Source organism: Lissotriton vulgaris, chromosome 4_1 (genome assembly GCF_964263255.1).
Source record: "Lissotriton vulgaris chromosome 4_1, aLisVul1.2, whole genome shotgun sequence".
Lineage (NCBI taxonomy): Eukaryota > Metazoa > Chordata > Amphibia > Caudata > Salamandridae > Lissotriton > Lissotriton vulgaris.
Window position 1 is genome coordinate 1,956,871,026 of NC_141691.1, and position 22,798 is coordinate 1,956,893,823.

Consider the following 22,798-nt stretch of genomic DNA (forward strand, 5'->3'; position numbering starts at 1 on the left):
AACAGGCCGCCAAGCCTAGCCACCTCCGCAGTCAGGGTGTCTACCTTAGTGGTTAAAGGTCTAATCGCCTCCTCTAACTTAGCCTCTAATTTGGCCTCTAGATTTTTTATAAGAGTATCAAATTGTTCAGGGTGTCTACCTTAGTGGTTAAAGGTCTAATCGCCTCCTCTAACTTAGCCTCTAATTTGGCCTCTAGATTTTTTATAAGAGTATCAAATTGTTCAATATTTAGGTTTGGACTGGCTTCCTTATTTCCAGTGAATACAAAGGGGTTGTTCAGTTGGGCATTACTGATTGCGGGTTCTGCATCGTTTTTTTTTTTTATTCTGTTTCCCACCCCTTTTTGTCTGCGCTTTCCTACAAGTACGCACCGGCCTTAAAGCAGGTGGAACTTCCTCCAGTTCCTCACTTGATGTGTCATGATGATCTAGGTGGACCTCAGCCCTCATCGCAATCGGTGTTATCAGATCCTCTCTAACTGTGCCATTGATACTTGCCTCACCCTCAGCGTCCACCGCTAACAGAGGCGGCTCAACCAGAACCGGTGCTGGACCCCTTCCCTAGAGATGCCCGACGTTCACTATTAATCTGGCTAATTATTTTTACCATGTAATTTTCAAAAGTGCTGTGGCCAGTGGCAGGTTTGTCATTTTTAGATTTAGACATCCGAAGATAAAATATAAACAGTACGTATTTAGATGACAACGCGACTTATACAGAGATATTAAGAAATAATAAAGTCTCACTTGATGAAATAGTAATAAGGGGTCTGTTCAAAAAGGACCAGGGTCTCTGGTCCATTCCAGTCTCTTCAGGCCTCTGAGGGCCACAGAGGGCCCGCCCTTTGCCCGGGCTTCGCCCGGCACGTCCCGCGGGACGAGGGACTGGCGCTGCCTTTATGCGCCTCCTGGCGCTGTTGTGGGCGTCACTGGTGGTGGGCGAGGCCCGGCGGAGCCAAGCCCGGCAGGGAAACAGGCGGAGCAAGGCCCGGCCCTTTGCTGCTGGTTCTGCGGCACTGCGGCGGAGCTGAGCCCGGCCGTGAAGAAGCAGGAACCGTTGGTAATGACCCCCACAGGACTCGGCCCTGGCGCTGCCTTTATGCGCCTCCTGGCGCTGTTTTGGGCATCACTGGTGGTGGGAGGGGCCCGGCGGAGCCAAGCCCGGCCGGGAAACAGGCGGAGCAAGGCCCGGCCTTTGCTGCTGGTGCTGCGGCCCTGCGGCGGAGCTGAACCCGGCCGTGAAGAAGCAGGAACCGTTGGTAATGACCCCCACAGGACTCGGCCCTGGTGCTGCCTTTATGTGCCTCCTGGCGCTGTTGTGGGTGTCACTTGTGGTGGGAGGGGCCCGGCGGAGCCAAGCCCGGCCGGGAAACAGGCGGAGCAAGGCCCGGCCCTTTGCTTCTGGTGCTGCGGCGCTGCGGCGGAGCTGAGCCCGGCCGTGAAGAAGCAGGAACCGTTGGTAATGACCCCCGATTCTTTATAGTGACATCGTTTAGCTTCCTGTAGTCGATGCAACAACGAAGACCCCCATCCCTCTTCGGAATAAAAAACAGAGAAGAAGAAGCAGGGGAACGGGAAGGTCGGATAAAACTTTTCTCAAGCATGATGTGTAAATATTCTCGTAAATACACATTCTCTTTTTCTGTGAATGCATAGACTCTGCTGCATGGAATTCTTGCCCCTGTTTCGAGATCAATACGGCAGTCATAGACCCTATGTGGAGGTAGGATCTCTACTTCTTTAGCATCAAAGACCGACTGAAGATCGTGATAGCAAGATGGCAAGACTGAGCTGATCTCACTGCTTTCAATACTAATGGGTGCCTCATCAATAGCTGCCCCTACTAGATGTGAACAAGTAACAGGGGGAAAAGTTATAGTAGAAGTTTCCCAATTTATAGTAGGGTTTTGAGACCTCAACCAAGGAATACCCAGGAGCACCGGGAATTGTGGAGAACAAATTAAATCAAACATTATGTCTTCTTGGTGATCGGGTTCTATAGTCATGTGTAATGGAGTAGTACGATGTGTTACAGGACATGAGATAAAAGAGCTGCCATCTAAAGTGGTGACAATACTGGCTATCTCTCTTTTTGTACAGGGGATCATGGTTTCTTTTGCCCACTCCACATCCATATAGTTCCCAGATGCCCCGGAATCTATCATTACTAACACATGTAACCCATTTTATCCCTGAGTCAGATATGCAGACACATATAGATGATTAGTGGGGGTGGCGGTATAATCAGAGGAAGAGACTGTAAGGCCAGACCAACCTGGGATCCTCGTCTCACAAGATCCCAGGCTTCCTAGAATACTTTGATTGTGCAGGTTTATTAGGGCACTCTTTTAGAAAGTGACCTGCCTTTCCACAATACAAACAGAGTCTAAGCGTTCTTCTTCTCTGTCTTTCTTCGGGCATCAGGGGTCCTCTTACTATACCTATCTGCATGGGCTCACTATCGTCACTGGTCTTCTCTGTAGTACTCTTTTTCTCTTCAATAGGAACATATCGGGATTCGTGCTTTCCTCTCTCTTTCTTCCTTTCTTGTATTCGGTGTTCAATTTTCACTACTAAATCAATAAGATCTGTACAGGATGTCGGTAGGTCAACTATCTGTGAGAGGGCATCTTTTAAATCGTCTCTTAAACTCCTGTAGAACATGGTGCTGCGTTTCTCTTCAGGCCAGTTGGATTCGACCACCAGCCTACGGAATGAAATTATATAAGCAACGAGATCTTGATTACCCGGTTTAAGGCTTAATAATTCAGTATTAGAAGAATGGGTATACATGTGTCTATCAAATAATTTACGGAATTCCCTCCTGAATGCTGTGTAACTATGCAATAGTAGATCGCTATGTCTACTAAAGGTATGGCCCAATCAGCAGCAGAACCACTGAGATATGATATTATAAAGGCTACCTTTGCCTGATCAGAGGGAAAACAATTAGCTTTACAGGAAAAATGTAATTGACATTGACTAAGGAAGGCGGCGCATCGTGCCGCGTCCCCGGCATACCTTTCAGGGGGTGCTAGAGGTATGGAAGGAGGTGTAGTAACCTGTACAACCGATGTCCCTCCACCCGTAGCCCCTGCAGTTTGTTGTCTTTGCAGAGTGTCTACCCTTGTAATCAAAGCCTGAGTTTCAACCTGTAAATTCCCTAACATGCTTGCTAAATCCGATAGGGAGACCACTTCAAGATCCATGACGCTCGGGCAGAACACACCACATGGGCTTTATGTTCTGTAATGAATACCAAGCCGGTTCCGCAGGAGCGTCAGGAATCCGAAGAATAATCCACAGCCTTCCCCTACAGCCTTCCGACTCTATCAAACACTAGAGTATCTAAAGGCTCGCCAGGGGAAAACAGGGAAACAAAACAAGGAAAGGTTGGGGGAGAAACAATAGAGCTTGATGGTGGTCTTCAGAGTGGATGCGTGGCAACGCAGAGTGGACACTTGACAACAGGTAGGCTGGAAAGAAAGATAAGTATACAGTCTATCTTAGTTTAAACATAATATACACATACACCCTGGTGATATTATGTATATGATCACTACATACCACATTTGTTTGTTCGTATCGCAGAACTGATAAGTAGGATAATAGAAGGTGTTCGTCTTGAGCTATTACGAAGATGACAGAAAACAATGGTAAATAACGTCTTCTAACCCTGCACTGGTAAGTGTCAAGAATCTAACGTGTAAACTCTCACTCTGTATGTTGGAGGAGGCTACTGGTAGACTCCACTAATCCTATGGATATGGTAGTGAGCTAGAGCCACCACCACTGAACGTTGCATTGAAATCTATTAAAGAAGACATACATTCAGGTCTTCCACAATAGTCACAAAAATCAACAAACAAATATCTAAATGCAGCGCACAGCGCTGTTACCGTGATTCTATGTCGAGATGGCTGTAATATACCCCTGAACACATATGAGACTAGCCAAGGAATGGGTAAAATAAAGACGTGCACAAGGGAATCCAGCAACTAGTGAGGGGTAAATATCCACAGTAGCAGTGCCCAGCCGGATGGCGGGGAAAAACCCGGCCGCCGGGCGAAGCACCATGAAGAATTCAGGAGGGGGAAGAAGGGCACCTAACTAGCTAATGAGGACTGAACAAGCCCAGCCGGACGGCAGAGACCAAGCCCAGCCGCCGGGCGGAGCAGGTAGGATGAAAGGAGAACAGAGGCTGAGCCCAGCCGGATGGCGGAGAAGAACCCGGCCGCCGGGCGGGACTCAAGGAAGCGGGAAAATACACGCTACAGCACAAACTGTAACAGCAGCAATAGCGGACGTCAGTTAGAGAGACGTCAGCTAAACAAAAGTAACACAGAAGAAGCAATGAACGCTGAAGCCGCAAACCAGGACAAGAGGGCAGGAATCACTCCAACAGTGGGAACGGAACTAAAGTAACCAAACAGGAAGTCAGGCAATTCAAAAACGGGAGGGAACCCAAAATGGAAGGAGCTAGACGCAAGAACGTAAAGCGTCGTTCTGTAGGTCCTGGTGTCTTAAATAGTTGTAACATTTAAAGGTACAGTGTCTTAGGGAAGTCGGGGCATGACATATAGTTACCATTGTGTTCTATATTACATTTATTTACATTTTCTCAATGTGCTCAGGACCTTTGTCTCTTAAAATATTCATGAGCGGTGGGCAGAAATCACCGAAATTCTGTGGAGTTACATAAAAACTCAGTGAGATTATGTGGAGTTCTGCCAATGGGCGGAAAATATGCACGGCGCACTGCAATGTAGTGCCAATAACGTAAGCAGCGATGTAAAATCAGCACAAACAAAACCACTCCAGTTGATTTTGCAGCTGCTCCGGAATCACAACTTTGCTAGCATTCGCGACAAGAATTTGCAATTCTATTAAGGACACGGAGGCGAGGATTATGCTTCTCAATCTTTACTAGAAGCTCACAGCAGCCAATGAAAATGCTTGCTTTTCATTCAAAATAAGGTTAAACACTACATATCCCATCATGTCTCACATGTAGGCACGCCCCCCTAGTCCATAAAAGGCCTCTGCCTGCCGCCATCTTCCTCTTTCTTTCCGGCGAACAGCTCCAACAACAACTTGGAAAACTTTGTAACTCTTCCAACGGGAAGGATCAACATCTTCAGGCGAAATATCCTGGCATCCTCCGACCTTCAGTCGCTCTTTTTATCAGAACCTGGAAGAAAGGATATGAGACCGTAACCACCATAACCACTGGGTGGGCAAGCATTTATATATATATACATGCCGGGTGGGATAATCCTCGCCTCCGTGTCCTTAATAGAATTGCAAATTCTCGTCGCGAATGCTAGCAAATTTGTGATTCTATGTCAGGACCGGAGGCTTCTGATTATGCTTGCTTAACGCTTATTAAAAACGACAGAGGTAATATCCCCCACCAGCTTATAATAAAATGTTTTGAAGGTCGATTCTGACGACCAGTCTGCACTACACATGATATCGTGAATGCTGGAACCCAACATGAATGACTTCGATGCCATGGCACCCCTGACAGAGTGCGCACCAAAAATGGTGATGTCAATGCCGGCTTCTTTCATAACATAACAAAGCCATCTGGCAATGGTGGCCGCAGCCACTGCTTTGAAAGGCTTTTGCAAGGGGATCAAAAGCTGCGAACAGCCCTGAGGCCTAATAGCCGCTGTACATTCCTCATAAGTCTTTAGACAATGAACAACACATAACTTTTCATTCTCCTGAAATGCATTATAAGAAACATGAGTAGATAATGTCTTAGTGCGTCTAACAATCTGAAAAGAAACTCCTTCCGGAGTAAATACTCTACCTGTTAGCTCCAGCGCGCGTATATCCGAGGACCTCCTGCAAGCCGAAAGGCAAAGCAACATGGCTAGTTTGGCTGACAATTGCTTTCTGGATAGAAGGGAATTCGCTGGCCATTTGTCAAAGAGGTCTAAAACCAGAGATACGTCCCACAATCCGGAGTATTTTGGTTTAGGAGGATTTTCCACCCTAATGCCTTTAAGTAATTTGCACACGACAGGGTGCATACCTATTGGCTTCCCATCCAGCTGGACATGGCCTGCTGAAATGGCAGATCTGAAGTTGTTGACCGATCTATAGGCCAAACCCTCTGATGCCTTATCCGTCAGGAAATTCAGCACATGGGGTAAGTCTGCCCCCACGGGATCCAGGTGTCGTTCCACGCACCAATCCACCCAACCTTTCCAGGCCGAGGAGTACCTCTTCCTAGTGGAAGGTGCCCAGGCCTGCTTGATGAAATCTGCAGCCCTGCTTGAAATCCCTGGCACTTGCCACTGTTGCCTGAAAGCCTCCAGGCCATCAGCTGAAGTCTGCCTTCCATTATCAGAGGGTGCCTCTCCTGATGAGGGCCCAGCAACAGCATCGTCGACTCCGGGAGGAGTCTGGGTAGGTCGCAGCTCCACTGCATCAGCTTGGGGAACCAAGATTGCGACGTCCACCAAGGCGTCACCATGACTACCTCTGCCCTTTGCCTGATCACTTGCGACATCGCTCTGGGGATCAGCAAGAAGGGGGGAAAGGCATACTGCACCCCCTGTGACCAGTCCTGGAGAAACGCGTCCGTCACTTGCGCCAACGGATCCGGCCTCCAACTGAAGAATCGAGGGATTTGGAACGTCAGTCTCGACACGAACAAATCCGTCGCGAACGGACCCCAAATCTCCTCCAGCCACTGGAATATCCTCGGGAGCAACTTCCAGTCGCTGTAGTCCCTGAGGTATCTCGAGTTCCAGTCCTCTACTTGATTGGACTGACCCGGAAGATATTCCGCAATTATCGATATCTGATTGCGAAGGCAGTAATGCCAAAAGTCTTTGGCTATCTGCACAAGCATGGACGACCTCGTGCCGCCCAACTTGTTGATGTATCTCACTGCCGACACATTGTCCAGACGCAGGAGGATACAACAGGATGTCTGCTTCGGGGACAACGTTCTCACAGCGAATGACCCTGCGAGCAGTTCCAGACAGTTGATATGAAGGGAAAGCTCCTCCGGGGACCATCTCCCTCCTGTGGAGATGTCTCCACAACACGCGCCCCAGCCCCAGCGGCTGGCGTCGGACTCTATTGTGATTTCTGGGAGGGAGCCGAAGATCGCTCGGCCGTTCCAAGCGTTGACGTGTCCCAACCACCATTGCAACTCTTTCCTCACTTCGTGCGTGAGGGGAATGCTGTCCGAATACGAGAGACCCTTCTGAAGATGCCTGATCTTCAACTGCTGCAGAGCCCTGTAATGTAGCGGGCCCGGGAATATCGCTTGGACTGCAGACGCCAGAATCCCTACCATTCTTGCCAGCGCTCTGAGGGAGACTGTCTGACAGTTCAGCAGCTTCCTGATCTCCCTCTTCAGATCCTTTAGCTTGTCCTTCGGGAGGCACAGCTGAGCTATCACGGAGTTCACCGTGAACCCTAGGAAATCTATCACTTGAGAGGGAACCATTACTGACTTCTTGGCGTTTATCACAAAACCCAGATCCTGCAAAATAGTCGTGGTCAGCTGGAGGTGCCGCAAAAGAGTCTGCTGGCACTGATCCACTATTAGGATATCGTCTAGGTAAATGATGAGGCAAATACCCCTCTCTCTGAGGTACGCCACTACAGGCTTCATCACTTTGGTGAAGCACCAAGGAGCCGAGTAGAGCCCGAAAGGCAGAACCAAATATTCGTACCATTGGTTTCTCCACCGGAACTGCAGAAATCAGCGATGCGGGGGAAAAATCGGAATAGAGAGATACGCGTCTTTCAGGTCCAGCCGGACCATCCAATCCCCAACCTGCAGTAGATCTGTTAATAGATGGATGCCCTCCATCTTGAAATGATTGTACGTCAGAAACTGATTGAAGTCCCTGAGATTCAACACCAGTCTGTTTCCGCCCCCTTTTTTCTGTAGAACAAAGATATTGCTGCAGAAACCGTGAGGACCTTGAGGACTCTGTGCTATCGCGTGTTTCTGCAGCAAGGTCGCAATCTCCTCGTCTATAAAACTGGTCTCTAGTTGGGAAAAATGGAGAGCTGTGGGTACGCTTGACTGAACAGGACGCGAGTAAAACTCCAAGTGAAAACCCTGAACCGTCTGCAAGACCCAAGCGTCTTGTGTAAGTTCTTTCCACCGCCCCAGGCAGTGCTGTGTCCGACCCCCCAAAGGAAGAAGGGAAATATCTGTAAGTCTCACCTGAGCTCTGTTGGTGCTTGAAGTTCCCCCTGCCATTGCCGGATTGGTATCTGTTCTTGCTGAACCTCCTACGGGAGGAATAGAAGGTTCCTCCACGGGTGGAGTCATAGTCATTCCTGCCCCTTCCGAAGTCGCCTCTATGGGAGCCTGGAGGACCTCCTCGGCCTGACGAACGACCCCCGCCTCGTCCGGCCCTGTTAAAAATACCTTGGTTCAATGCGCGCTTGATGCCCGATTGGGCCTTGTCTAATGCCGTAAAGGTACCCACGTATTTGGAGACGTCTTTGACGAACTTGTCACCAAACAATTGGCCCTCTGCAAGGGGCCCCGGTTCTGCATCCGCAAGCCCTGTCAGGTTGGAATCCATTTTCATAAGCAACGACTTCCTTCTCTCCGCCGAGATAGCACAATTAGCGTTGCCCAACAAACAGATGGCCTGTTGGGTCCATCCGGCCAACACGTCAGGGTCTACAGGGGTAGAGGACTCCTTGGCCGCCAAGGCCATCTCCAAAATTTTTGCCAAGGGGCCGATGGCATCCAGCATCTTGTCCTGACACCCCTTCCAAGCCCTGTCTAAACCTCTTTTAGGATCCTTCGTGAACTTCTTTAAAAAGGTTAGAAGGCTGGGGTCTATCTCTGGCGTTTCCGCCACTCGATTCGGGATGTCGGGTCTAGGGCATTCTGACTGCAAACGATTCCTTACTTCTCTGGGGAACCCCTTGCGTAAGTTCTCGTGAATATAGGCCGTCACTGCCGTAGGCGGCACCCAATCTTGCGACCTGGGGTGCATTATTTCTGACGGGTCAAAGGTAAAAGGGGTATGAGCAGGCGCAAGGCTATTGGCCAGCGCTGATTTAGCCTTTTTTGGAGGGTTGCGATCTTCTGAAGTGTCCGTATCTGTGTTGGTACCAGTGTCTGTGTCTATGTCAGTATCATGGACCCTACGCTTAGCTGTGGCTTTGCCTCCTGCGTATGAGCGGTCCGCCATGTCCGGCAAGGTAGCTAAGGCCTGAGTATGAGGCCAAGTGGCAGAGTCACCTGAAGGTTGACCCGAGGCCGAAGCCTCAGCTTTCTTTTTCTGTGGTTTGATGAAGCCATGTCTCTTGGCGAAACCCTCCAGTTGTCGTCTTATGGGACGAAGGGCTGAAGCAAGGGCTTGCTGCACCGTCTGTGGGACCGTAGTCTCCATAGCCCTATTAACGGAGGACTGGACAGACGCGTCCAAGGCACTAACCAGGTTGTCCTCCAAGGCAGCTGTCTGCCTGGTCTCAAAGGTCTCCTCCTCATTATATCCCTCATTATACTGGTCTTCTGACATCATGAGGTAATGGGTAAAGATCCCACTAGAGGCTCCTGACACCGCAGGTTCAGGCAAGGAGGGTCAAGGGGGGGGTCAGCCCTTACAGCACACTCACCACTACAACCTTCAACCCCCTCAGCAAAGCTGTAGTCAATAGGGGTCAGGGACCCAGGCCACCACCAATTCCCTGAGCGTGTGCACACTCACTGTAGGCCTTTTTTGTATTTTGCAGCCTCTCCAGGCGGTTATTGAGGCAGAGGGACACCTTCCTGACTCCTCCACTAAAAAGCGCAACTGAAACAGCACTTGGGGATCGCGCCGCGACGTGCAGCCCAAACACGACTGAATCCTACTAGAAAAGGAGCCCAAATTCAGCGCGTTTGGGCGCCCGCCGCGGCCGAGAGCCACCCGGCCTGAATCCGCTTCAGCAGCTACGAGGGGAAGCCAGCTGCGCATGCGCGAGACGCGCCGTCACTGAAGGGGCACTCCGGGGTAAACAAAGGCTCAAACTATAAAATAAGGCATCCGTCTGCCTCCGGTCAGCGAGGCGCGTTTCCAAGCCACAATGAGGAACACTTAAAGGAAATGAACGGTGGGCGCCGAGGCAACCCGCCGATGCACCGCTACTCCCCACAACAAACCGGGTATGTACTTCACCCAATATACGACATACAGTCCCTCCTGGACAGATAAACCCGGTAAAAACAGTGCAGTAACAATAATCAATACATATATATCCACAAACTGAACATCAGAGGGAGCAAACGAAGGTGCACTTAGCTCTGTGAGCAGCAAAGAAAGAGGAAGATGGCAGCAGGCAGAGGCCTCTTATGGACTAGGGGGGCGTGCCTACATGTGAGACATGATGGGATATGTAGTGTTTAACGTTATTTTGAATGAAAAGCAAGCATTTTCATTGGCTGCTGTGAGCTTCTAGTAAAGATTGAGAAGCATAATCAGAAGCCTCCGTTCCTGACATAGAATCTACTTGAGTGGCAGCATATCTACTAGAGAAGCAGCTCCCTGATAGTGGCCACTTCCAACCTCCTGCATTAGACAAGGAACTAGGGAACACCAAATCTCACTCATATTTCTGGAGCATCACAAGAAAAAATTCTGCTGCGTGGCGCTTTGCGGAACTTGGCTGGAACTCCACATTACAAGAAATGGCAAAGGCAGAGCTAGAAAATTCCGCCAATTCCATGGTTGGAATGAAACATTTCACCCACCCCTAATATTCACACTGCAGGTAAAGAGCTGAACATTATATAAGGGGCTATTCGGATTGCTCATAAAGCATAAAAATTAGCCCATAAAAAAGAAAGTACAAAGTTTAGAATACAATTCAAGCTGAGCTTTTTTCATTTCAAAAGCATAAGCTAGATGTGGATTTCACACCTGCACCCCCACAGAGTCCAGAGCTATGAGAAGCCCTCTTTAAACAAAATAAACCATCTTACTGAAGAAAAAAAACGCTTAAAAAAGCACAATGTCATCTCCTCACCAGGTCTATCATTGCATGTGGGGTCTACTTTTAAGGGGAGCTTGACTTAATGTCTTGTTTTACTCTGTGTTGTTATTTACCAGGTTGTACAAAATGAAGGGGAAATAAACCTTCTAGAAAGGGCAAGTAATATTAGGTGTGGTTAAGTTGGTTTCTGTTGAACAGGAAGAAGGGTTTTTATGTTTATTCTGGTTTTATCCATCAGCAAGCTATAAAGACGCATTCATTTCTATTAACGGCTTCTGGAGTCAGTGATGTAACTTAGCACAAAATGTTGAGAGCGCAACTTCATTTAATCAGGAGGATACCCTGGGGCATATTTACAAGGGCATTGCGCCACTGGAACATAATTTTTTTTATGTTCCTTTGGTACAATGTCCTGCTCCATATTTACAAGGTGCCTCTTACTGCAGCTGTCAGCAGCGGCAAAGGGGCAGGCAATAGGTGTTGCTGTGGGCATTCCACCGCAACACCCATTGCTTTTTGATGCCACCCCATATTTACAAGGGTGCTGTAAGTATGGGCTAGCAAAAAATATAAGACCTGGTCTTAATTTCTCCTTGCATTTGCTGTTTCTTTGTGTGCTGCAATCTGCAGCACACATAGAATCAGCAAATCGCCATTAGTGATTGTTCACGTGTAGGAAGGTTCCTCTTCCTGCACATAAACAATCATTGAAAAATTATGTTTTGCAATTTCTATATTGCTGTATTCTGCATCACACATAGAAGTTACAAATTGTCATTAGCGATTGTTTATGTGCAGGAAGGGACACCTTCCTGCACATGAACAATCATTCCCTGCAACGCCACCATAGTGCAAGGATGCCTGCGTTGGCGCCAGGCAGCTTAATTTAGTGACAACACAGGGATGCGCCACATTTTTGAAAATATGCGCATGCATGTGTTTCGAAACTGTCGGCAGGGCCGGCTCTAGGGCGGTGCGATCGGTGCCACCGCACCGGGTGCTGACTTGGGGTGAGGGGGCATCATTTGTGCAAGTATTTTGTCATTTGTATGTTTACAACGATAACCAGCACAACGGACTTGAACCAAACACCCAAGGATGATGAAGATCACCCATGTAAAATAAGCTATGCAATTTACCGGCGCAGTGCTCTGTGTGCAAGTAATGCTATATATGTTCATACTTCTGTGTACACAGTGTCTATGTAAAAGTCAATAAAAATATTTTTCAAAAAAAGCACCTGCTGCAGCAGAGTACCTGGCCTCCAGCAATTATCAGGCATCAATTAAAATGCCAAGATAACTCCTGGGATTAATGTCTTTCTGAAATGAGACAGAGTTTTGACTCATCCAAAGGTAGCACAGTGGGTTAAAATGACTGCTGCTAGGAAGTAAGCTATTAACAAACAGCGGTGTGTAAGTTGCAAATATTATGTTAGAGCTATATGTCTTTCATCATCCTAATCTTGCCAAAAGGGTTCATTTGGGTAGATAGCAATTCTTGTTATTAAAGAGAGCCCCTAACACTGGTGTTACATTTTAAATTCTGAATTTGTGCTTGACAAGAATAAGGACTCTTAAACTATATTGCCTACCCGTATCGATGACATGTTACTCCTACACTACACCTTGTAGTCCTGTCTAATGTAACATTTCCCATACACTGATTTACATACCTATGATTGTCTCTGTCCAATGTGTGTGTGATGTAAAGTGCTCTGACACCTTACAATGGTATGAGTGGTGCTACTAAACTAAAAGAATCAGAGAAACAGTGGTTCTGGAGATTTGAGGGGCACTGGTAAAGGGCGGTGGTGAGGGAATCCATGGCAGAGGTGGTCATTGGGGGAGCGCCAACAAACATTGTCGCACAGGGCACCACCAGTGCTAAAGCGGGCCCTGACTGTCGGAGCATGGTGTTGGCAATTTTGGCCTAATGCCACGCTTTGACAGTTTCTTGAAAGTATCCCCCTCTGTGTGGAGAAGGAAGGCCGTGTTCAGTGGTCTCACTTACGTTATCTTAATCAATTTGTAAAGTGCAGCAAATACCATGAAAGGCACCCAGGTACTTAAATGCTGTGCTTGTAAATAACCAGACATGCTTACACTAAATGCTTCATTTCTCCTCTCACAACAGATTTGTGCATTACAAAGACAGAGATGCAGAGTGTTGACAATAAAAAACAAACTTGTTTGTGCCTTAGTCATTACAGAAAGTGATGCTACTTCCAGCTAAAGCAAGCATGAAGTTGCAGTCTTAGTAATAAAACAAGGAAACTATGTGGCATATTTACAAGGGCACGGCGAAGAACGTCACTTTTAACTACATTCCTGTGACACGATGCCCTGCCCATATTTACAAATTGGTCACTTTGTACATATGGTACCATTTCACACAGGTATCTGCATGTAAAGGTCAGGCAATGGGTGTTCCTGTGGGTGTTCCACTGCAGCACCCATTGCGTTTTGTAGCTGCCCCAGAATTACAAGGAAGGGTAAATCTGAGACAGCGCCAACAACTGACTTCATGCATGAGCAGGAGTTAGAATGGTGATATGAGGATAAATACTTTATTCCTCCATATATTTTTGCTTTTTCTATGTGTACTGGATTCTGCAGCACACACAATCATTAACCCCTCCCCTGCTGATGACGGAACCGCTCCGTCATCAGCTACAGTTGAGCTGTGCTGATGACGGAGCGGTTCCGTAATGGCCCAGCCGCGGCGCCTGCGCGGCGCTGATTTCGCGCCTGCGCGGGCGTTCTAATGAGCGGGGCAGGTCATGACGGAACCGCTCCGTCACCAGCATAGCTCAACCGCGGCTGGTGACGGAGCGGTTCTGTCACCAGCATGCGGCCGCTGCGCGGCCGCCCCGCCCCTTTAGCGCTGCGGCGAAATAGCCGCCGCAGCGAAGGGGTTAAATAATGATGATTTGCTGCCTCTTTTAGGCATATTTGCATGGAAATATCAAAGCGCTGAGCCACGCTCCGACATTTCCAAAACACAGGGGTGTGCCTTATTTACAAGAATATGATGCACCTCTCTGTTTTCCCCAGTATTGGTGCAAAACTTAGCTGCCTAGCACCAACACAGACACCCTTGCACTATAGTGGAAGGGGGGCTGCATTGCAGAAAATGACTGTTTATGTGACGGAAGGTGTCCCTTCCTGCACACAAACAAAAATGGCGATTTATTACTTCTATGTGTGCTGTGGAATGTAGCACACATAGAAGTAACACATCGTCAATATTTAAAGATTTTTATGTGCAGGAAGGAGCACCTACCTGCACATAAACAATTACTAATGGCTTTTTGCTCTTTCTATGTACTGCAAAATGCAGCACACATAGAAAAAGCAAATACAAATATTTCTCCTCTCTTCGCCATTTTAATGCCTGCTATTGCATGGCATTAGTTTTTGGCTCTGCCTCAGATTTACACCTTCTTGTAAATCTGGACCGGCATCAAAAAGCAATGGGTGTTGCAGTGGAACACCCAAAGCAACACCCATTGCACACCCCTTTCACGCAAAGTGATGAGTGCAAAGGGGTCATATATACAAGGTGGTGTTAAGCCACAAAAAGTGGCTTAACACCACTTTGTAAACATGGAGAAGGGTATAGCGTCATCAGAACGTTACGCATTTTGCACCACACATAGAAGAAACAAATCACCAATCAATCATTCCCTGCAATGCATGCACTCTTGCACTATGGTGCAAGGATACCGGTGTCGGTGCTAGGAAGCTAATTTTAGTGCCAGCGCTAGGGAAAACACAGAGGTGCACTATATTGTTTTAAATATGGTGCATTCCTGCGTTTTGAAAAAGTTGGAGCGCAACGTCCTAAATTTTGCACTGCTGTGCGCTCCAACATTTCCTTGTACATATGCCCCTATCTTTCGAATTGGAAAAGCATCGATTGGACCACTAGTCCCCGGGGACAGGGACTACTTTTTCAGCAGATGTGCACACTGTGCAGAAGCAGAATGCTGTCATGGCATGTGAGCTTAGGTAATGGCTAAAATGGCAGATTGATTGTGCGCCCCATGCCATAGAGAGTGCATTGAAAAGTGCATGACTCTAGAGCAGACCCATGGATGAAAAGGGTGGAAAGCCCTTGTCTGTATATATGTATAAACCTTAGCTAATTCCTGACCTAAAATTGAAAATAATGATGAATACAGACAAAGCAGTCAGGAAAAATAAATCCCATAAAGGACGAGACGTGCTTACAATTCATATGATTAAAAAGAGAGACGGAGAAACATCATCTTCCACGCAGCATCCTCAGATGACTGATGCTGTCAATTTTTTATGTGACAGATTAATGCATAAAGACATGAATGTGGGTGGCAAAAAAAAAAACTCACCATTAACTTTTTATAGTGTTTTCCCTATTCTCCAGAGGCAGAAAATCCAGCTGAGGGCCATAATGAAATATGTTCTGCATGATTTGATTCCGAACTGTGCCAAGTGTCGGTCCTCTCCCACACGATGTTCACTTCCAGAGGAAGTTAAGATACAGCGTGTCCTGTGCGTCCGTGTCATGATGTGCCATCCGTTTTTAAAATTAGCAAAAGATCCGAGACGGTGCAAGGAAGGCGCAAATATTGCTCTAGGATTGCTATAGGATCCTGCAACAGCACCATAGAGAGATATTTGGCACCCCTTGCATGCTCTGGCAGAGCAAAGCTGTCAGATCATTGTCAAGCAACATATAAGTCTAATTTTTACTTTGAGACATTTATCATGTGCTATTTCCTTTAAGCATTTATCTGGAGGCCTTCTCCTCATTTAGGCACCGAGGGCCATATGTACAAAGCCATTTAGCATTTCATAATGGGCCGAATCGCTATTTCAGCCCATTAAGAATTGCTAAATGGCCTTTTCAGATGCACAGATTCCTACAGAGTCGCTATTTAAGAAATGCTAACAGGAAACTTTGTACATCTAAGCCATTGTACTATTAAAAACATATTTAGAAAGCCTCCTAAAGCCAACCAGAAATTGGAATAAAAAGAGAAATGTGAAGTGATGCAGTACTTAAGACTTCTTGGATTTAGGGGCTATATGTACGACCCTTCCATTTTGAGTTGTTTTGCGACTCGCAACATGGAATTTACAACAGTGTCTAAGACACTGTTTGGGATTCCCAATGGGGTTGCAAATGACCTGCCTTAATATTCATGAGGCAGGTCGTAATTTGCGACCCCATTGGGAATGTCCAGCACTCACGGCGTCTGTGACTGCTTTTTAAATAAAATAAAATAAAGGAAAACAGGATGCATTTAAAAAAGAAAAATGAAATGTTTCAGTCACAAAGGGTAAGGGGTCCCTTGGGGAACCATTCCCGTTTGAGAGTGGCTTTCCACCTTTTTGAAAGGGCTGGTAAGCTGCAAGTAATTTGCAACCACAATTGCGGTCGCATAACAATCGTACATTGAAGTGCAACTCGCTATTAGGAAGGGACGCCCTTGGCCAGCCACTTTCAAATTGGGAGTCGCAAACCCAATTTTCTGAGTCAGTAATAGGTTACCAACTCGCAAAATAGGTTTTGTACATAGGGCAGTGCTATTTTGCAGTCGGAAATGCGCCGAATTCCCATTTGCCACCACAAAAAACGGTTGTACATCTGGCCCTTAGTGCTGCCAGCTCTACTATGAGAGTTTCTGGAGCCCTTACAGTGACAGCAGGTACCTTCATTTTGCTAATAACAGATTGGGTTGGCGTTTGTGTATTGCTAGCATGCTTACATATAGCACACATGCCTGCAAAGAACAAACTATTAACTGCAGGCATCAATGCAAACACACAGATGCACGCTACCAGGCATGCATGCACACCACCAATATTCAAGTTGTTACACCTAGATTAAAATACATACACACATAGACACAGATAACACACAAGTAATATATGAACATAGATGGATACCCACCTACAAACAAAATGTATTTGACAGACCTCCATTATTCAAGTTGTTACACCTAGAGTAAAAGGCATGCAACTACACATGCACACTCAGAGAGCTATGGAGCAGACACAGACAACAGACAAGAAGTAACATATGAATACATGTGAACACCCACTTACAGGAATACAAACAAAATGCATTCAACAAGCCACCATTATTCAAGTTCTTACACCCAGATTAAAAGGCAAGCAGCTACACATGGACAGGTAAACAACGTTTACAACGCATCATTTACAACGCATGCCATTACAATGCAAGTCATTACAACGACACGTTGTTACATTGCATGCCATTACAGTGCAAGTCGTTACAATGACTTGCTGCAGGGGTCAGAAGGTGTTGAATTTGTTGGATTTTCAATCCACTACCTTCCCTACTGTTGCACACACTAGAGTTGGAATAGTAAACCATACTATTCCAAACTCCAGTGCCCCTCCTACAGCAAGTCGTTGTAATGACTTGCGTTGTAATGGCATGCAATGTAACAACGCATCGTTGTAACGAATTGCGCTGTAATGGCATGTGGTGTAACGAGTGTTATTCATGCACACTCAGAGAGCTCTGCAGCAGACACAGACAACGCATAAGAAGAGGCATATAGACACATACAAACACCCACTTACAGGCACACGTAACAAATATATTCAACAAACCAACATTATCCAGGCTCATACACGAAGGTCTAAGGTTACATAGATAGATGCAAACTGCACAACCCATGTACGCAGTCATAGACAACAGAATTGAAGGAACATACACTTAGAAGGGGATTCAAACCTACAGGCATAAGTGAATGCAAAGCAAAATGTCTTTAGGCATACACACATAGATCAAAAGTCATAGAGGCACGCAGTCACACAGCACAGTATTCAGACACACAAAAATCCCCTTACAAGCACCAATGCATACAAGCCGACATTTGTCAGGCTCATACACATTGAACAAATAGACCACTAGGTACACATGCACACTCAGACACCCATGCATACAGTCACAGGCAACAGACATGTTGGATCATATGCACCACACACACACACACACACACACACATACACACACACACACACACACAGGTGGATCAATGATGCATGACTCTGTGAGTTATTGGATCAATGGATACATTTAGCGACTTATTTATGAGAGCCCTGCATCACCTTTGACCACGTAAAGTGCTACATGTGTGATGATGGGCTCTCATAAAGATATATGAAGCCACGCAAAGCCACCCTGCATGGCTTTGAGTGGCATCATAAATTGTGTGTAAGGCATTGCAGCATAAATTGCTGCATCACCTTACTGTTTGCCCAGGAGGCATTCCATGGGCATTGCAGTGGTTTTCTCATTCATCGCCCATGGAATTTGACATTGTCCCAGATTTACAAAGTGATGGAAACCAAGCGAAGCGTGAAATCTGTATGCCTCCTGAAGTGAGGTGTAACGAGGAGAAATATGTTAATTTCTCCTTGTATTTTTCTCTTTCCATGAGTGCTGCATTCTGCAAACGAGCAACTTCATCCGCATTGCGGTTTCTCACCATGACAAAGTCATCTCCTTTCCCATGGGCAGCGCACTTAATGACCACCACTTCCTTTGGTACCTGCATTGCTTTCAAACTGTTGTGTCACATATTCCCCGTTCCTAATGGGAGGACTTGATGACGTTAGGAACCCTTTCTGTGACCATAGCTGTCCGAAGCCATGAACCACACCAAAACCGTAGTGGCTATCGATATAGATGGTGACTAAGATCTGCACAGAGACAAGACATGCACGGGTCAAGGCAACGATTTCGGACATTTGTGCGGAGTATACTCCTTGTAAACAAGCAGCTTCCATTCAGAGATGGTACAAACAGCAAATGCTGCTCTCAGATTACCTTGTCCCTTAGACATGAACCTTACGCAAATAGGACCTGATCGGGATCTGGCAATGGTTCATCGACAATGTTAGGTCTTGGCTTGGTGCAAAGCTCAGTGACATTCAGACAGTCATGGTCTTCACAATCTTCCCCATCAGCATTTGGAACAAATAACAAGGTAGCAGAATTTAACACAGAATAGTGCTTCAGAGTTACATTTTCTGCTGCAAGCAACACCTGTTCAAATCTTGTCAGCCTGTTATTAGTCAAATGCTGTGTTTTGGTCCTCGTCATCAGAAGCTCAACTGAATGCCATGCATATACTGTAAGTGGATGACCCATCACAATGCTTTCACATCGTTCAATACTGAAACCAGTCCTGGGCTCAAAAAAATCATAAAAATTGCACTAAACATGCAGGTCTAGTAACCTACAAATTCTACTTGACCTAACTGAAAGCAAGCAAATGTGACAAGTTAACAAGATTTAAAATCTTTTTCATTGCTCATTTACTTTGTGAGCAATAAAGATCCCTTTGAATCTTGCTATCTTGTCACATGTCCTCTGCTTTCAAAGGCAGAGGTCAAGTGTCAGTTTGACTTACTACTCACCAGAAAGGACGAGTAGGACCTAAAAATAGCTCATACTGAATGAATCTGACTAGCAAATGTGAGCGGTCGATTGGATTTTTCAAGCCCTGCTGTTGCAGCAATGGACTTCAGACATCCGGGCAATGCTGAAGCCACAGGATCTAATATAGCTAAAAAATAAGTGACTGGTCTACGGGCACCTCCATGTGTCTGGGTACAGAAAGAGCACTACCCTCCTTTTTGTGGCAGAACAGCAAAAATGCTTTGTTGTAACCAGGAATTCCTAATGGTAGAGTGTGATATAGGCACCTCTCTCAGCTTCAAGAAGGCAAGTAAGCAGTTGTTATCCCGAGGTACTGGATCACTCACGTCCTTGTGGGTCAGCATCTGCAAAGGTATTTTGCCATCAAGGAGAAATTCGGAATCCATTGTGGGCAGTAGCCAACCATTCCCAAAAACATCCTGACATTTTTCTGGGTAGTTGGCGGATTCATTTTTATGATCCCCTCCACTCGTACCAATGACACCTACCTCTTTCTTCTCTCAATTCAATGGCCCAAATACTGAACCTCAGTCAAACAGTACTGAAGTTTCAGATGCGATAAGGAGGTCATCAATGTACTGAACTAGCACTGAGTTTTGGGGCAAAATCAAGTTCTCGTTGTTCTTCTTCAAGACCTGATTGAAGGTGGATGGACTTTCTCTATACCCTTGAGGGATAAAACAGCATGCTAAGACATGGGTTTCCAGATGGAAATCAAGTGAAAATTGGCTTTCCTCATGCAATGAAATGGAGAAAAATGCCAGAACACAGGTCACTCACTGTGACCAGGCAGCTTCACAAGGGATCTGGAACAGGATCACAGATAGATTTGGTACCACAGGACAACATGGAATCACTATGTTATTTACCTTTCTGAACTATGCAATACTTTCCGCTCTGTTTCTGCAAACCCATTATGGGCTAATTGCACGGACTTCCTATGATAACTCTCAGTATGCCCTGCGCAAGCATGAACTCAATTACAGGTGTAATCCCTGACACTGTTTCTGGGGTCCGGTAATACTGAGGTGGTTCTTAGCAATTCTGCATTAGGCTTGATCTGTATGCGGACTGGCTTGACTCCTCGAATCAGTCCGATTTCCTCTCCTGTGAAGTCCCATACCACTGGAGAGAAGGTGTCTCTCAAGTCTAGCAGCATGTTTTCCACTGCCAGTAAAGGAAACACAGCTGTGCAATGTTTCTGATTTGCCAACTTGAAGGCAATGTCTTCATCATGTCTGCAGCTCAATTCCCTTTGATGTGCAATAGATGGTCCCATTCAATTTACATAAGAGATCACGCCCTAACAAGAAGACTGGAGTCGAATCACAGACTACGATCTGGTGATGACCCTGAAAGGTTCCGATTTTTACTGGTACCTCTTCTGTCACAGGCTTTGTCATTTTCCCAAGTGGGGTAGGTTTGGTACTCCTGCAGATCTCACAGTACAATGGGTAGTATCAGTATCAATCAAGAATGTAATAGGAGGACCATCTATGTCAGCTTCTACATGTGGTCCACTCTGGTCTACCTCTAGGACTGCGCCTAGTGTACAGTCTTCCTCCCCTCTTAGGCACCGTCATTAGGACAGGTCCTGATCAAATCCATCCAGCACTTCCATGAAGGACATCTGATGGTAGATGTGATTGCCCCACGAGATTATCAGAGGTTGAGGCACTTGCCCTAACTGGTTCTGATTCCCTCTGCGTTAAGGTATCTTGGTCTTGTTACCTGTTCTGTTCCATATCTCCTAGGGCGGACACTACTGTCCCCCCTACTCCTGCAGATATCCTTGACCACAACTCCCATACTAGGACCTGTTTAAGCTGCTGACATGCTTTCCAAATTCATTGCATTCACCAAATTTCACCTTCCCTCCTCTGATTGGGTATTATATGGTGGTGGACGCTCAGGTAGCAACCCATCCAAGAAGTTGTCGTCAGTATCACTCCTGTCATTTCCATGTTCCCTTCTATTCCTGTTCTGAGAATCTCCCTCTTCCACCAGCATTGGGTACAACATTTCTCCCTTAATAGTATCCACTCCATCTCTTGAGCTGTGCGTCCAATTGTGCTTCCTGACATGCCCTCAAAGCTTTGCTCACCTTACCTTGGTGTATCTCCCTCTTCTTCGCATGTGCTGCACGTATCCATGTGTCTAGCGCCTCAAACTGTGTTGGTCTACATAAAGGATGCAGCTCAAAAATCACTCATCTCAACTGGCGGAACACATCCAACCAAAATGAAGAAAAACACGGAAATGACAATTCGCCCTCTTTCTTAGTGATTTTATGCCAATTTTTGAGCAAAATTATAGTGTGGAGCCAACGTTTGTGACCATATAATGTGCTGGAGTATCCTCGGGTGGCGCCTCTCGAGTAACAACCCGTTGATCACCTCCGAAAAGATCCTGAAACACCCTAAAACATCACATGATTCAATTGCAAGTTGTTAAACATTTTGACAATGGAACAATATACTCCAACCACAACCTTCGAGACTACCAACCAATCCCAGCACGGAGTTACACCAACCAACCTATCGCAATGCAGCACACTTAGATGTCACCTTCACGCCTCGCTGCGACTCACCCTCCTATACAGTTTCCCCATACACATTCACTCACACAATCATCTTAAATTCCGTAATTGTCTGCCATCTCAGAGGATCGATAGAATACAATCATTCAAGAACATACATACAATGACCCTCGACCTGCGCTGATCATCCAAATCAGTATAGCTTACCTCTGTACACAAGGTCCACTAAACGATTCCCATACATCCCATTCACACAAAGTTTCCTGTCTTAGGTGGAACTGCTGATGACGTCTCACGACAGCTCCTCAATTCTTCAGTCAATCAATCAATCAATCTCAGTGTCTTCTACACCATTTAATATATACCGACATCTTAGGCCACTTCGGGGCCTGATACTCAAATCTCAATCCTTGGACCACATTTGGCCGCAAACAACATTCACTCAACTCTCAAACTAACTGCACCAGACATCACACAATCAATTCCTTTCCTCAATCTAACACATGACATACACCCTATTAATAGTCACTTCTCCGCTCGCCATTGATCTTGCCGCACATCAGACTCCATCATTCCCGCTAAAATCCGTTGCTCCAGGTTCCCAGTCATTGGGCTCTATTTTGGGATTTTGGGGTTTTAGGTTCCGCTGTTCAAGACTAGTTCTGGATTCTCCCCTCGCTGCATGTGCTAACCACCCTACTCTGTTACCAACTGAAAGGGCCAGGCCCATAGGGTGTAAACCTATTCTAGAATCACAATTCAATGGTTCTTTTTAGCAGCATGTAAGCATAGAGGGGATAAAGTCATTAATAATGCC